General features: G+C 40.0%; 1 protein-coding gene across 3 annotated transcripts in view; it reads left to right on the forward strand.

The window, feature by feature from the left end:
- Window positions 1-16,959, forward strand: part of FAM149A (family with sequence similarity 149 member A) — a 66,554-nt gene that overhangs the window by 10,158 nt on the left and 39,437 nt on the right. Inside the window, exon 1 of one of the 3 annotated variants that reach the window (XM_032869952.1) lies at window positions 16,684-16,843. The exons of the other annotated variants lie outside the window; for them this stretch is intronic. The gene's annotated coding sequence lies outside the window, so the exon portion shown is untranslated. Of the gene's footprint in view, window positions 1-16,683; window positions 16,844-16,959 lie in introns of those variants that run through there. 3 annotated transcript variants of the gene reach the window in all.

Raw genomic sequence — 16,959 nt, forward strand, 5'->3', positions numbered from 1 at the left:
AGTTGCTGAATTCCAAACGTATATTAGCCTATCCTAACACGCTTCCCCACACATACACACTGTCTAGTTTGAGGCTATAAAACTGAATCTTGCAGGTGTCGTCCTCCGGCCAGCTCTTATCTCTGTCCTTGTTTTCCCTTCTGACTTGATTGCCCTTCTGCTTCTACTCCTTTGTCTTCACTTGGTGGTGGAGTTTAACTTTGGACTCAGTGAGAAAATTTGACTGTTAATGTAGCCCTCCAAACTCCCAGAAACCTGGCTTAAGCTTGCTCTTTACAAATGAGCTATGGGTCACACTTCTGTGGTGATTTTGACCTGGTTTTCCACTTCAGAACCACTGAAGAGGCTTGCTGAAGAGTGGAATGATCTTCTGCAGGGATAAAGTTGTCTTGTGAGTCAGTTACGAATAATGTGGTGGCACAGTTGTTTCAGAGGCAAAAATACCAGTTTGTGTGATTCTCTGAGAATCCTTCCTTCCCCATGAGACAGCAGTGTGCTGGAGTTGATTGAAATGGCTGGCAGGAGCCAATTATGTTCATCTCTTTCCTGCTCCACGCTGAGTGGCACCCCAGTGGTGGCTGATCCCTGGCCAAGGAAGGAGTATTCACACCCTACAAATCTGCAAACGCCTCACATCAGAGAGCTGGTTTACCAGCACACCACTGCTAATGAGTATAAGAAGTATGTTTACTTCCAAAGCCATCCTGCTATGACAGGTAGATTAGAACAAAGGATGTTTTTAGCAATAGCTTATGAATATACTGAGAATGGTTGTCTCTTACGAACATTTAAAAGAGATGTTGGGAGCTCTGCCCTTCGGAGGTCACAGAGCTGGATAGTAGATAGGCGGTCCCTGTCAAGGAGGGGCTCTCAACCTTGAAACCGTTTCCTCCACATTAAAGGATGACATTTTTATGTGTGAGACATGTTTTCATGCACAGTTGTTCATGTAATGTCTTACTCTCCCCATAAACAAGAATATGAAATGATAGTCTTGAAAGCACTCTATTTTGTAATGCATATTGTTGAAAAATTAGTCTCAAATATGTGGTTCATAGCTCACAATGACGATGGAAGTTAAGGACTATGATTTGAGGTGATACATGAGTGAGAAGAAATTGTTCCCTGTGGGAGGACTCAGAATAGTTTTCTGTCTTGAAGACTGACTCAGCTAAATGTTATCAAACACAAAACAAAACAAAAGCAAACAAAGGACTCTTCGTGAAACATCTTAGCACACAATACATTTTCCTCCTTGCAATGAGGAAAATGTGTTTTTGAGTTTATTATAGCCAAGGGTTGAGCTCTGCTTACTGGAAATATGTCTGTTATGTTTCAGAGCTCACGATTTTTGTGAATTCAATGTCAATATTAAATTCGATTTAGGATTAGAATGTTTATTTTTATTATTTAATGCACTTCAGCTGCTCATTGGTTTAATGCTGACACTTTAAATTTAGCATCATGTGCACGCGCGCGCGTGTGTGTGTGTGTGTGTCTAGTGTGTGTACTCTAAATACACTTCTAATCCATATATTTGTCCCTTTTGGAAACCTCTGTTTTTGCCTAACGCTGACCATGAAGCAGGATGCAACTGTTTTTACCATAAAATGGTAAATGGTTTGTGAATTCTTTCTCATTAAAGCATTAGGGGAAAATGTATATTTTGCTGAAGATTCTCCTGGAAGATGAATGGTGATTTATATCATGCATTGTATGATATTTTTCTACAAAAATTCCCTTAGTTCTACTTTCAGCAATAGCAGACTAGACTGTGTCAGACCACCCACCACTTGATACAGCTAGGAAGGCTGGGCAATAAACGACGACATAAACAAAAACACTCAGAGAGTTAGAGTAAACTGGAAAGGGACCAGCACCAAAGAGACTGAAACCCAGTTTTAAATCTTCTTAATTACTGATTGGATTAGCATGATTTGGGATTGCTAGGGCCCTGTAGCCCCATCTGCCAGAAGTAGCAAATGTAATCCTCTCTGAATTTAGCTATAAGCAACGACTTTATATTGTTTACCAAAGAAACAGTTTACATATAAGAACACAGAAATACTGAATATAATTGTATGGATGGCATGTTTGTACATGTAAATGCTAATGAAAAGAAAGCTGGTGTAGCTTTCATAATATCAGACCAAGTAAATTTTAAAACAAGAAGTATTAATGGAGGTAACAAGGGCCATTTTATAAATATAAAAGGGCCACTTTATTAGAAGATATGAAAATTCTAAATTTAGAGGCACCAGTAATTTCAAAAATATATAAAGTGTGTCTATTTTTGACATACCTGGAACACTTAATATCTGCTGCTAAGTTTTCTCTACCAATGCAAGAAAAAAGTGTTCTCCTGCTTTCTGATTGTGGCAGCAAAGATTAAATGGGGGAATACAAGAATTACCAAATATGGGATGGAGATAAATTTTACAACTCAGAAATAACCTTGTAGATCATGAAGAGTGTATTCTACACCAAAAAACAGGAGCCTAAAATTTGAGTTTGTGAGAACAAAAATCTATGTATTTATAGCAACAATTGACAGAAAGAACAAAATAAGCAAATCTAACATCATAATGAAAGATTTTAACATACCTTTCACAGCAATTGATAGAAAATATACAGAAAAACAATTATTATACAACACTGTTTACAGTAATATATAATAATTACTTTAAAGGACACAAAACTTGTTATAAAGCCACATTAATACATAAAGTATATTATTGGTGCAAAGACAGACAAATGGGCCAGTGGAACGTAATAAAGAAGTCAAATGCATTCTTCTAAGTATATGAATATATACTGTGGCAAAGTGGGCTTTGCAAATATTGGTGAAAGGTGGTCTTTTCAATAAATGGTGCAAAATCAGTTGTACATCCTTAAAGAAGTAAAAGAAACTTAATCACCTGTGCCATATTTTACACACAAAAAAATCAATTTCAAGTGAATTGTAGATCTCAGTATGAAAGGAAACACAATGACACTTCTAGAAGAAAGCATAGGAGATGATCTTTATGTCTTGGGTAGGCAAAGATCTATTAAATAGGACAAAAAAATGCTAACCAGAAAGAAAAGATTGGCATATTACATGATAGTAAAATTAAGAAGTTCAGTTAATCAAAAGAGACCCCTAACTGGAAAGCTTTTATTTTCCCCAAGAAAGCTTTGTAAGGCCAGTGGGGTCTGTAATTGCAATTCATTATTGGATAGGAGGCCCTTTGGAATTTATGAGTTGAGTTTAGCTTCTGTTTTGCTTTATCATCTCTGTAAAATATTGAAAGACAAAAACCTAAAGGGTTTCAGATTCAGACTTAAAAACACAGGGATGCCTGGGTGGCTCAGGCAGTCAAGTGCCAGACTCTTCGTTTCGGCTCAGGTTGTGGTCTTAGGGTCCTGAGATCGAGCCCTGTGTCGGGGTTCACCCTCAGCAGGGAGCCTGCTGAAGGTTCTCTCTCTCTCCCTCTCCCTTTGCCCTTCACCCCATCCCCATTCTCAAATAAATAAATAAATCTTAAAAAAAAAAAGAAAAGACCTAGAAACAGATAAACTTAATATTTCCGCAGCAGAGACTTGGTAATATTAACTATTTGACAAATTATGTTGGTACAATATCATTTTCCAGTTCATGCTGCATTTTTAACAAAGGGCAAATCTTTACAGATTTATTATCCATTTCAGTAAATTAAGCCATCTGTGTTGATAAAAACCTTGTTTCAAAACCAAGAATTACTGAACTTCATGGAATTTATGATGTTCTTGATTGTAAGACACATTATTATTTCACATGCCACAGAAAAGAAAAATGTTGTCAGTTAAACTATAATACAATGCTTTCCCATCAATTAGAATTCTAATTTTATTCTTATTGTAGTACATCTTTTAGGTTTAACCAAGCTGCTTTTTTTAAACCATAAATTGCTCTTCTGCCAATATAAAAAGGAAAATATAGGCTAAATAAGTTCCTCAAAGTTCTTAACATTCAAAGACTAACTCTTCTGAATTTGTTTTCCACTCAGAAAGAGAGCAGCACGGTGAGGGGAGAGGGGAGAGGCGGAGGGACAGGGAGAAGCAGCCTCCCGCTGATGCAGGGCTGGATCCCAGGACCTTGAGATCATGACCTGAGGGGAAGGCAGATGCTTAACTGACTGAGCCACCCAGGTGCCCCTGGGACCGGGCTCCTACTCTGGCTTTGCAGTTAGTAACATAGAGCCAGCCTATACTTGACCCTGCTTATGGAGCATGAACAAAGACATCTGATTCAAGACAGCTCCAAGTCCTCCCTAAGGCATTGATTGTTAAAGTTTACATAAGTGCTTCTATATTGTCTCAAGATTTCCTTCTAAGTCACTAATACCCATTATGCAGATTGGAAGGTGATCTCTTTTTTTTTTTTTAATGTGGTAAGATATATATAACATAAAATGTACTTTTTTAACCACTTTTTTTTTTTTTTTTTTTTTTTTTAAAGAGAGAAACAGCAGGCTGGAGCTGGGACAGGGTGGGCAGAGGGAGAGGGAAAGAGAATCCCAAGCAGGCTCCATGCCCAACATGGAGCCTAATGGTGGGCTCGATCTCACAACCCTGAAATCATGAGCTGAGCCAAAATCAAGAGTTGGACGCCTAACCAACTGAGCCACCCAGGCGTCCCTCATTTTCACCATTTTTAAGTGTGTAATTCAATGACATCAGGTTCATTCACAGTAGTATGCAGCCACTCATCTTCATAACTTTCTCATCATTACAAATAGAAATTCTGCAGCTATGAAACAAGAGCTCTCCATTCCTCTGTTCCCCCAGCCTTTGGCCATCACCATGCCACTTTCTGTCTCTATGAAACTGATTACTGTAGACATCTCCTGGAAGCAGAGTCATATACTATTGGTCCTTGGTGTTGGGTTGATTTCACTGATCATATCATTAAGGTCCATCCATGTTGTAGCGTGTGTCAGAATTTCACTCTTTTTTAAGGCTCAAAGTATTTAATTGTAAACATAGAACACATTCTGTTTATCTGTTCATATGTTGATGAATATTTGGGTTATTTCCATCTTTTGGCTAGTGCAAATAATGCTGTCATGAATAATGGTGCCAAGTATCTGCCAGAGTCCCTCCTTTCAGTCCTTGGGGTGTTTACCTAGACATGGAATTGCTGCATCATACAGTAATTCTGTGTTTCATTTTGTAAGGAACCACCAGACTGGTTTCCATAGTAGCTGCGCCATTTTAACATTCCCACCAGCAATACGAGGGTTCCAATTCCTCTGCATCCTCTCCAACACATGTCATGTTCTCTTCTTTTGGATAACCATCATCCTAATGAGTATGACATGGGAAGCTAATCTTTTTTATGGTTCACGACAAGGATTTTCTGTTTGCTGCCTGGCTGGCCATCGTAAGATGCTATTGGTGATACACAACCCAACCTCAGAGATTCAATGTGAGCAATTCTGGTTTTTATTTTTTTACTTTAGTGACTTTTTAGGTTGGCAGTTTTTAAAGACTATTTTTGAGCAGTTTGAAGTTCACAACAAAACTGAGCGACAGTGAAGATATTTTTGCATATACCCCCTGCGCCTTTCCTATGATCAACATCTCCCACCAGAGCTGGATATTGGTTATGAATGATAAACGTACATCACTATCACCCCACATCTGTAGTTTACATTAGGGCTCAGCCTTGACGTTGTATATTGTATGAGTTTAGACAAACGTATGACATGTATCTACCATTGTAGTACCACATAGAATATTTCCACTGCCCTAAGGATTCTCGGTGCTCTGTTCATCACTTCCTCTCCGTAACTCTTGGCGAACACTGATCTTTTGACTTCCCTCATATTTTGCCATTTTCAGAATGTTGTATATTTGGAATCATACCGTAGGTAGGCTTTTCAGATTGCTTCTTTCACTTAGTAATATGTATTTAAGTTTCCTCTCTGCCCTTTCATAGCTTGATAGCTCATTTCTTTTTAGAGCTGAATATTTCACTGTCTGGAAGTAGCTCAGTTTATTTATTCCCTGACCTATTGAAGGTAGGTGGCTTGGTTGCCTCCAAGTTTTGGCGATTATGAATAAAGCTGCTGTAAACATCCGTGTGCAGGTTTTGTGCAGACGTAAGTTCTCACTCCTTTGGGTAAATACCAACAAGTGTGATTACTGGGTTGTATTGTGAGAGTATGTTTAGGGGGCACCTGGGTGGCTCAGTGGGTTGAGCATCGGATTCCTGGTTTTGGCTTAGGTCATGATCTCCTGTTTGTGGGATCCAGCCCCCTGCATCTGGACCTGTGCTCAGTGCAACATCTGCTTCAGATTCTTTCTCCCTCTCCTTCTGCCCCTCCCTGCTCCTCATTCTCTCTCTCAAATAAATAAATAAATAAAATCTTTTTTTTTTTTTAAAGAGTAGGTTTGGTTTTGTAAGAAACTGCTGAACTGTCTTCCAAAGTGGATGTCCCATTTTCCTTTCCCACCAGCTATAAAAGAGTTCCTGTTGCCCTACTCCTTACCAGCATTTGATGTTGTCAGTGTTGGGTGTTGGATTTTATCAAATTCATTTTATGAATCTATGGATATAATCATGTGATCTTTGGTTAGCTTGTTGATATGATTGATTACATTAATTGATTTTTGTGTGTTACACAAGCCTTGCATACCTAGGATTACTCTTCCTTGGTTGTGGTATATAATTCTTTTTACACATTGTGGATTCAACTTACTAATAATTTGTGGAGGATTTTTGCATTTATCTTCATGGGAGATATTGGTCTATAGTTTTCTTGTAATGTCTGTCTAGTTTTGGTATTATGTGGTCCACATAGAATGAGTTAGGAAGTATTTCCTTTGCTTTTATCCTCTGAAAGAGATTTAGAGAATTGGTACAATTTCTCCCTTACATGTTTGGTAGTATTTACCAGTGAGCCCACTTGGGCCTGGTGCTTTCTGTTTTGGAAGGTTTTTAATTGATTTAATTTCTTTAATAGATTTAAGTGGCCTATTCAAATGATCTCTTTCTTCTTGTGTGAGTTTTGGCAGATTGTGTTTTCCCAGCATTGGTCTGTCCCATCCAGATTATCAAATTTGTGAGCACTGAGTTGTTCAGAATATTCTTTCATTGAACTTCTAATGTCCAGGGACGCCTGGGTGGCTCAGTTGGTGGACAACTGCCTTCTGCTCAGGTCATGATCCCGGAGTCCCGGGATCGAGTCCCGCATCAGGCTCCCAGCTCCACGGAGAGTCAGCTTCTCTCTCTGACCTTCTCCTCGCTCATGCTCTCTCTCACCGTGTCTCTCTCAAATAAATAAATAAAATCTTAAAAAAAAAAAAAAAACTTCTAATGTCCGTGGTTATTTGTAGTGATATTCCCTCCTTCATTTCTGACTTCAGTAATTTGTCTCCTTCTCTCTCTTTTTCTGGCTAGAAGCTCTTTGATTTTTATTAAGCTTTTCAAATTTTTTGGTTTCATTGGTTTTCTCTATTAAGTTTCCTGTTTTCAGTTTTTCTGATTGCTGCTCTAATTTTTATTATCTCTTTTCTTCTGCTTACTTTGCATTTCATTTGCTCTTCTTATTCTGGTGTCCTAAGGTAGGAGATTGATTTTAGATTTTCTTTTTAAATATATTCATTCAATGCTATAATTTCCCTTTAAGCACTGTTTTTGCTGTATCCCACAAATTTTTACAGCAAAATCACTAACTAAAAACACAAAATGCAAAACAACAACAACAACAAAACAAACCATGGCATTAAACAGACTACAAAGAGGGTACTTCATAGTGTTAGAGCAAAACTGAGAAGGGAAATACTGCTCTGTTCCACCTCAGCTGAGAACATGCAATTCAGAAAACTCGGGTTTTTTGCTGCTCTGCGCATGTCTGTGAATAAGCATGAAAGCACCCTGAGTATTAATTTTGGAATTACAAATAAATTTTAGCAAGTAGGTGAATTCACAAATATGAAATCCAATAAATAATGAAGATCAACTGTATTTTAATATTTTAATGACATCAAATGAAACTGAAACTTATAATAGTGATCTAGCAATTATTACCAAGTCTTCATTTTCTGCTCCAGTAATTAAAAGAATGAGTGAAATTAAACATTAAAAACACTCTTTTGAAAACTTTGACTACATTGATTCTGCATTGGGGGAAAATAAACTCTTCATAGAATATATGTAGGTAGTTTTTTTCACTTTGAAAGTCTGATGAATTCGCTTTTTTTTTTTAAGATTTTATTTATTTATTTGACAGAGAGAGAGAGAGATCACAAGTAGGCAGAGCAGCAGCCAGAGACAGAAAGGGAAGCAGGCTCCCTGCTGAGCAGAGAGCCCGATGCGGAGCTCCATCCCGGGACCCTGAGATCATGATCTGAGCCGAAGGCAGAGGCTTAACCCACTGAGCCACCCAGGTGCCCCTGATGAATTCTTTATAAAAATATTTATAAGACACTTTTCAGATTCTTTGTCTCTTCTATCACTTTCTACTATAATAGTATGGTAAAGTTAATATTTAAAAGTAAGAAAAAAATACGGATTACAGAATGTTATTGAATCCATTTATCCAGTGTATTAGGTTGATGGATAAAATTTCTGGTTTTCTGATTCAAACAGTACATGACTGACAATTTCATATGCTCTTACCCAAAAATTGTTGTCCTTAATAGACTGCAGCACTAATTTAGAAATTGCTGGATTTCTAAATAACCAATTTAGGTGTTTTGTTTTGAATAAAATACAAATACTGTATCTTATATATATAGCCTATCAACCTCATAGATTACTTAAGACTTTCTAAGTGTTTTATAGTCTTCATATTGAAAGTCTAATAATTTTTCCCTCTGTTACTCTTTTCAGATGCAACATTCCTCTAAATTTAAAACCTTTTCTATATGCTTTGTTAAATGTAGTGTGCTTGAGCTCCTCCAAATCTTTCGTAGAGGGCTTGTGAGGGGTAGGCCATGCATAAAAGACTGAAGTGGGGCATTGAATAAGCTTTGTCTTCAATAGCTTAAGTCAGAATGTTAGCTCTGTCATGTCATTGACTTCTTTGTGCCTCAGTTTGCCAATCTGCAAAATGGATCTAAAAGTATTTCCTCTTCAAAGAATTCATTGTGAAACTTAAATGCACTAACTCGTTACGAGTGCTTTAAAGCAGGGATGGGGATGTGGTTAGTCTTCAGGAAATGTTATTGAATGTTAATATAGAACATATTTGGTATATCCAAAGAGAGGTCCATAGAACATCTTTATGAGAGAAGGAACTTCAACAGAAAGCTGCAAATTAGATCAGAGATGAATCTTAGAAAGGACAGACGTTTGAACTCGGACTAGACAGATCTGGATAAAACTGTTTGTCCTTGATAATTCACTTATATTGCTCACCCTCAGTTTTCTTCTCTGTACTTAAAACAACACCCATCACGGTGTTGTTAAGGTTTAGAAGTAAGCGATGTCGGTCCCCGAGCCTATTTGCTACCAAAGTGTTGGCGCTCCATGGACAGACAATGTTAGTGTCTTGATATTTTCTGTCAGCTGTGCATACTAGATATCGTGCACTGCCATAGTGATGTTTGATCCAAACAGTATTCCATATCTGCACTGGAAAGAAACTTCACTAAATCCTAAACCTTGCAAAAAGACATACATGGTATTGAAATCGACCTGGGCATGTTCTTCAGTATTAAAAATGGGAAAGATTGACATCTAGTGGCACTCTAGTGGGATCACAGCAAACATTTCAATCCTAAAGGAGTCAGATAATGTAGTTATATTTTGCTTTACATAGTTTGTTCTTCGAAAAAAATTATATAAAACATTTTTGTTGTTATTTAATATCTGATATAACTTACTGTAGTTTATTATAATTCTTTAAAAATAATGTCCTTATAAATTTTATTACCTAGGTAATTTTTTTTTCATTTTTACATGAAATAATGTATTAATTCTAGGGGCACCTGGGTGACTCAGTTCGTTAAGTGTCCAACTCTTGATTTCAACTCAGGTCATGATCTCAGGATTGTGAGAATGAGCTCCACATTGCCCAACATCGAGCCGAGCATGGAGCCGGCATAAGATTCTCTCTCTCCCTCTCCATCTGCCCTTTCCACCTGCCGCTCCTTCTTTCTCTCTAAAAAAAAAAAAAAAAAAAAAAAAAATATATATATATATATATATATATATATATATACATGCACACATATATGTGTGTATATATATATATAAATTCTACATTTTTTCTATAATTTTCTATAAGCTATGGCCTTCACAGTTTACCTAACACAGCATAAGATTATTATACTCTTCACATTAAAATAATAAAACATAATATTGCTTTATTGGTCTTCTTAGAAAGTAGTTATTAACTTGTAAAATATATTTAAATGTGTAGAATAGTTTATTGCATGCATTTTTAAAATAGACTTTATTCTAGAACAGTTTTAAATGTACAGAAAAGTTGCTCCCTATTGTTAACATCTTATACTAGAATAGTTCATTTGTTACAAATAATGAACCATAATTGATGCATTATTCTTAACTAAAATTCACATTTCATTCCAATTTCACCAGTGTATTAGGCTGGGATTCTCCAGAGAAACAGAATAGGATGCGCCTTTATGTCTACATCTGCACCTGTGTTTATACATTTATATGGAAAGATGTATTTTGAGAGAGAGAGAGTGAGTGATTTATCTTAAGGAATTGGCTCACATGATGTTGGAGGCTTGATAAGTCTAATTCTGCAGGGTAGGTTGGCAGGCTGGGGACCCGAGGAAGAGTCACAGTTTGAGTCCAAAGGCAGTCTGTTTGCAGAATTCCTTCTTGTTTAAGAAAGTCATCCTTATCTTTGTTCTCTTAAAAGCTTCAACTGATTGGGCAAGGCCCACCCATGTTATGGAGGATTATCTACTTTATTCAAAATCTACTGATTTAAAGTTAGCCATTACAACCAGTTTTTCCCCAATGTCCTTCTTCTGTTCCAGGATCTTATCCAGGATACCACATTATATTTAATCATCATGTCTCCTTAGTTTTCTCTGGTTTGAAACAGTTTCTCAGACCTTTCTTATTTTGACCACCTTGAGAATTTGAAGAGTACAGTATTTTATAGAATGTTTCTCAATTAGAAGTTGTCTTACGTTTTTATCATGATTAGGCTGCGATTATGGGTTTCTGGGAAGAAGACCACAGAGATGAAGTGACATTATCTTCATATCTTCTTCAGGACATGCTGTCATCATGACTCATCACTAATGATGTTGACCTTGATCCCCTGGCTGAGGGAGTGCTTGTCAGGTTTCTCCCCTGTAAAGTCGTCTTGCCCCCTTTTCGTACTCTACTCTTTGGAATCAAGCCCACGCTCAAGGCTGAAGCCAGGAGGTGTTAAGCTCCATCTCCTAAAAGAAGGGGCAACTACATAATTTGTTTGTAATTCATCCGTAGGAGACTCACCTCTTTCCCTCCATTTATTGATTTGTTCATTCGTTTATTTATATCAGTATGTACTCACAGATATTTATTTTGCTCCTTGGACTATAATTCAATACCACATTATTTATTTTGTTACTCAAGTTATTTTTTTAAAGATTTTATTTATTTATTTGAGAGAGAAAGAAAAACAGAGCATGAGAGGAGAGAGTTCAGCAGGAGAAGCAGACTCCCCGCCGAGCAGGGAGCCCGATGTGGGACTCAATCCTGGGACTCCAGGATCATGACCTGAGCCGAAGGCAGTCGCTTAACCAACTGAGCCACCCAGGCGCCCCTGTTACTCAAATTATTTCAGCTTTAGCTATCCAGGGCTCTTTCAGGTTGGTTCCTGAGTCCCTCTGACATGCCCCCATTCTTTTGTAGGTTTTGAGTACTTCCTTATTTTCTGACATTATGAATGCTCCAGGTATATTTTTGTATTTTCTCTGCCCCAGCCCAGGAATCATCTTTCTCCAAGGAACCCTAGCTCCTCCTATTGGAGAATGGTACTAGAAACCAAGATCTAGGTGCTAGGTGTGTTCATTGCTGCGGGGGACAGCTCTGTGGTGGAGAAAGAAAATACATGTGTATCTATATGTTTTTATTTGCAAAACGAGGACACAGTTCTGATGATCACAGTTTCCGTTTGCATGCTACCTGTGCAAAGGCAAGGCTGCCTACACTGGATAAATACAAAAGTCTATACACGACATTTGTAATTGCAACTGGGTAAGAATGAAATGAACACAAGTGAACTCTCCACTCACTTTTCCTTTTAAACTCTCACTGGAAGTAACTCAGTGTTTGGAGAGCTGAAAGGGGGAATGCTTTAAGTTACAATGTTTTATGCATCCACATGCACTCCTGAAAAATCATCATTAAATTCATGCAACTCTACAAGGAAGAGAATAATATTAGACTTGTTTTTGACAATGTATGCTCAGAGAATTATTACCAGCTCAGGATTCCCTGGCTTGAGCAAGGCAAAGCCAGAATTTCCAATCAGATCAATTTTTAGACAATTTAAATATTGCTTGTAACTATTGCTATATCCTTAAATGACTAATAGATTTTCAGAGGGTGATCACATGTACAATTTCACTTCATCCTAATGAAGTCTCCAAAATCAGCTAAGGCAGATCCTGATATCCTTATTTTAGGAATTGAGCTCTCCTATTTAATTCCTGTCATTATTGATCCCAAGCCCCCTGCCCACGTTAGAATGTAAAACACTCAAACAAGAATGCAGAAATGGCTATTTACTTCCAGTTTTCAATTATGGTTTAAGTAATCAATAAAGGATGAAAATTGTATGTACTAAGTACAAATAACATTGAGAAAAATGTTTTTCTTTTATAAATCATATTCAAATGTATAATATTTTTAGTTTTTTTAATGAATTTTTTTCTGCAATATATATTTCAATGTATCTTCAAGGATAAACTGACAGAATCAGTAGCTTTCAGTTCTGATGTGCAGTTAAGCCTCTGTGTGTTGATGATTTTTTTGACAACTACATGGAATATGTGTGTGTTTAGAAGAGAATACATACATATTCTCATATACATGTGTGTATGTATGTATGTTTCTATCTATCTATCTCACAGTTTCAGGCCTGGCTAAGAATGATGGAGTCTTAAAATGTTTAAGCCAAATTAAAAATAAAAGTCAAGGGATTTTATTCTCTACTGTCCAGTACAGAAGTCACTAGCCACATGTAGTGAATAAGCACTTGAAATGTGGCTCGTCCTAATTGGGATGGGCTGTAAGTTTGAAATACACACCGGATTTCAAAGAGAGTGTCCCCCCAAAAGTATTTAAAATATCCTAATTATTTTATATTGATTACATGTTGAAATGATAATATTTTAGATCTATTGGATTAAATAAAATATTAAAATTAATTTCAACTATTTTAACTTGAATGATGTAGACACAAGAAAATTTACAAATATGTGTGTGGCTCCCATTATATCTCTTCTGGAGCACACCACCCTAGACCAATCCAGTGGGAGGATCCTATGATTCTCTTCTCTAAATCAGTGTTGCTTTGGGTTTTGAAATTTGAGAGAAGAGAGATATGCACTAGAGAAGGAACTGTCCAATTTTTGAGTAGATTTCATAAGAAATGTAAGAGCCAGGACATGTTAGGTTTGGAAAGTAAGCTGTTTCAACCTCACAGTCTCTCTGAGCAAAATTAAGAAATGACCTCCATGTGCAGATCAGATATGGGGCCACGGTAAAGGTGAGACCAAAGGTCTGGCTAACTAAAAGCCTCAGGAAGATTTAGGGGTTTAAGGGCCTTGTCCCACGGCAGCCTCCAAGTTGCCCCAATGACCTGCCCCAGAAAGAAAAGTCAGGGTGGCTTATGGCTAACGGAGTGAGCTCTGAAGACATTCACAGGAAAGCACACACGTCACGCGAGGGGATTATGTGAGCGGAGTGGTAGAAGCACATCGGCTGGGACTAGAAGCCACTCTGGACAGAAGCAGGCTGAGGGCCTACTCAGGTGCAAACCGGGGCCGTTTCTTCCTCATGAGGATAACTCAGAGGGTGGAAGCAAGAGCCCACAAGGCAGAGCAGAGACCCAAGAGGAAGCTGGGAGCAGAAGTGGGTTCTAATGAAGACACTGGAAACAGGAGCCTCCTTGGACTCAAATAGCCGCGGACCAGTGACCGCTGTGTCTCCCGCTGTCCCTCCCTTGGGACAGCAGTGTTAGCTGTGGTTCTTGGGTCTCTGTCTGTCTGTTGTTCACTGTGCATGAGGAAGACAGACCGCTGGCTGCTCTCTTCCGTTCGCAGGTCTTCAGATCCACAGGAGATGCCCCTAAGGAGGACCGACTCTCTTCATCCTCACTTGGACATGACTGAAGTGGTCAAATTTTAAGGCATTTTGAGCAGCCCGAGTATATTGTGATGGGATTAATGTCTGGAAATGGTGGAGTAAAAATGGGCTTTGACCCCCTTCCCATTGAGAGATGGGTTCTATGTTCCAAAGCTTTGAACATGTGAATGCTTTGAAAATGGAGTACAGTGTAGGTGACGCTGTGCCCGATCGGAGCCAGCCTTTAATAGAGTGGTTTCTAAGAGCCCTGAGTTGCCATGTGGGAATTCTAACTGCCCTGCTGGAGACAAGACCCAGGGAGGTCCCGAGACTACGTGAGAGAAGGGCCCAGCTGTGCCCAGCCTTCCAGCCCTCCCAAAGTAACCCAAAGTGCTACCCACCACGTGGACGAGACTCCCAGAAATCTCCAGACCAGCCCGGAGGCTATAGTTGAATACCACGGAGCAATGCCACGGAGCCACAGTGCCACATGAAGCAGACGAACCACACGGCCAAGGCTCGCCGGAATTCCTGACTGCTATGATTTGTGAGTGGAACAAAATGACTTGTTTCAGTCCACCAGATTTGGGGTAGTTTGTGGCGCAATAGTGGATACCTGGGACAACACACACACACGTACACACACATGCCACATCCTAGTTGAGAGACCTGGACCATTTTAATTAAGGTCTCTGCCTTCAGTATTTTCATCTGTAAAATTGGATGATAGTAACTACTTAGCATGGGTGTTAAAAAATTAAACAAAACAACATACATATAAAGCAGCCAGCATGTGTTTGGATCATAATCTTCTTCTTTCTTTTGTTTCTCGGTCAGATCTCCCTTTACATTTCCATAGTATTCATGGGCATGTGTTGACTCTGGACACCAGCAGTTTTCCTAATAGACACACACATGCACACTCACTCCCCATATATATACACATATGTATGGATCAGGATTTAAAATCTTACTCATTTGGGGGTTTATAGCCATTTACCACCTTGAAACCGAGTATTCGTGGTGGTAAATGCGGTGAGGGTTCCAGTATTTCCAGAAATGGATTGTTTCGTTGTTGGTAGTGGTTTCTTATCGTCCTCTTAGGGTTGTTCCTTAAAAGATTAAAAATAAATCAACCGGATTTTTCACTAACGGAAGCGGCAGGGTAGACCTTTGTTAGTGCAGGAAGTTGCACAGGACTGGATGGGCTGCTTTGCAGACTCAGAAGGCCTCAGGTCAAAGGAGAATGGATATACCGGACGGGCTGCAAAGTACCAGCATCCATTTCATTCATTGCAATTATGAAAAATCTTTTAGTGGGAAAAGGCATGCCACAGGAAGTGCCCACACTTTGACCCTTTGCTTATGTGTCTTCCTTAAGCTACTCATTCGTATTTATTTTCAGTTTATGAATATGGTGGCTTGGTCATTTTCCTGCCTCACAACATAGGGTTCAGTGACTTTGGTCCTGGCATAATTAATTGTGTGACTCCAAGACGGAGACAAGCACACATACGTGAACAAAGCTATACTCGCTGCTTTGTAGAGAAGTTATTGGTTTGGATGAGGTCAAGCATCTGTTTGAAGATGGAGAGAAGAGAAACAAATCTTTGACCCAGAGATTCTGTTAACCAGATTAGCATCTTGCATTTACCAGGTCTGAGACCAATTTTTTTTTTAAACTCCTTCCCCCTACCCTCCCCACGGCACCCCTGCCCAACTAGGAATCCTTTCATAGGAGGAGGTGGATAGGGGAAATCTTTCTGTAGTTCTCGGGTTTTCTCTTGTTAGTTACAGGTCTACTTAAAAGAATGAAGGATAGCAAACACCTGTCGGGACAGACCTCCCGCCGAGACCGCCCCCCGCCCTCAACCCCCTCACCCCGGGGAAGGGTGAGAAGGCCAGACGGTGCCCACTGGAGGCGCAGGGAGGGCGGCAGGTGGGATGCCGAGAGGCCGAGTGGCTGGCGGCCAAAGCTCAGGTCACTGGCATGTAAAATCGGGCCTCTGGCAGCAGGACTTTTCCAACGTTAGGTTCCTGGGAACTTGGGAGGCGGACGCGGGGCAGGGAGGCGGCGGGTGGGGCGGGGAGCGCTGGCGACCTGCCGCCTGTCCCCGGTCGACCTCCGCGAAGGGCGCTGCGGCGCTGGAGGAGGAGGGAAGGGCGTGCTCCGAGGGACGGGAGGCGTCGCCCCGCCGCGCCGGAATCTGGCTGGTGCGGGGCTGTAGGACCTGGAGAGGAAGGCGGTCCCGGCACCCCGCGAGCAGCCGCGCCTATGGGCCGCGCAGACCCAGCTCGGAGCGCCTCTGGCCGCGCCGCTCAAGACTCGAGCTTCCCGGGTGCGACTCCGCTGCCCGTGCAGGACTAGCAGGCTGGGGGCGCAGGGCTGGGCGGGCGGGGAGCGAAGGCCCCGGGGGCGCGGGGGCTCACGGCCGCCCGCCGCCTGCAGGGGACCCGCGCGGGGTGTCAGCGCCCGGAGGCGCCCAGGCCTCGGGGCGCGGGACCCAGCCTCCGGGACGCGAGCGCAGGCCTGGGGCTGATTGTGATTGGGTAAGTCTTGATCTGGCAAGGGAAGTGGGATGAACTCTGTCGTGTCATATTTTTGTACCATGTGTGTGATTTTTTTTTTTTTTTTTTTTTTTTTTTTTTTTTTTTTTTTTTTTTTT

This window comes from Lontra canadensis, unplaced genomic scaffold (genome assembly GCF_010015895.1).
Source record: "Lontra canadensis isolate GAN:19392208 unplaced genomic scaffold, GSC_riverotter_1.0 scaffold39, whole genome shotgun sequence".
In the NCBI taxonomy this organism is placed as follows: domain Eukaryota; kingdom Metazoa; phylum Chordata; class Mammalia; order Carnivora; family Mustelidae; genus Lontra; species Lontra canadensis.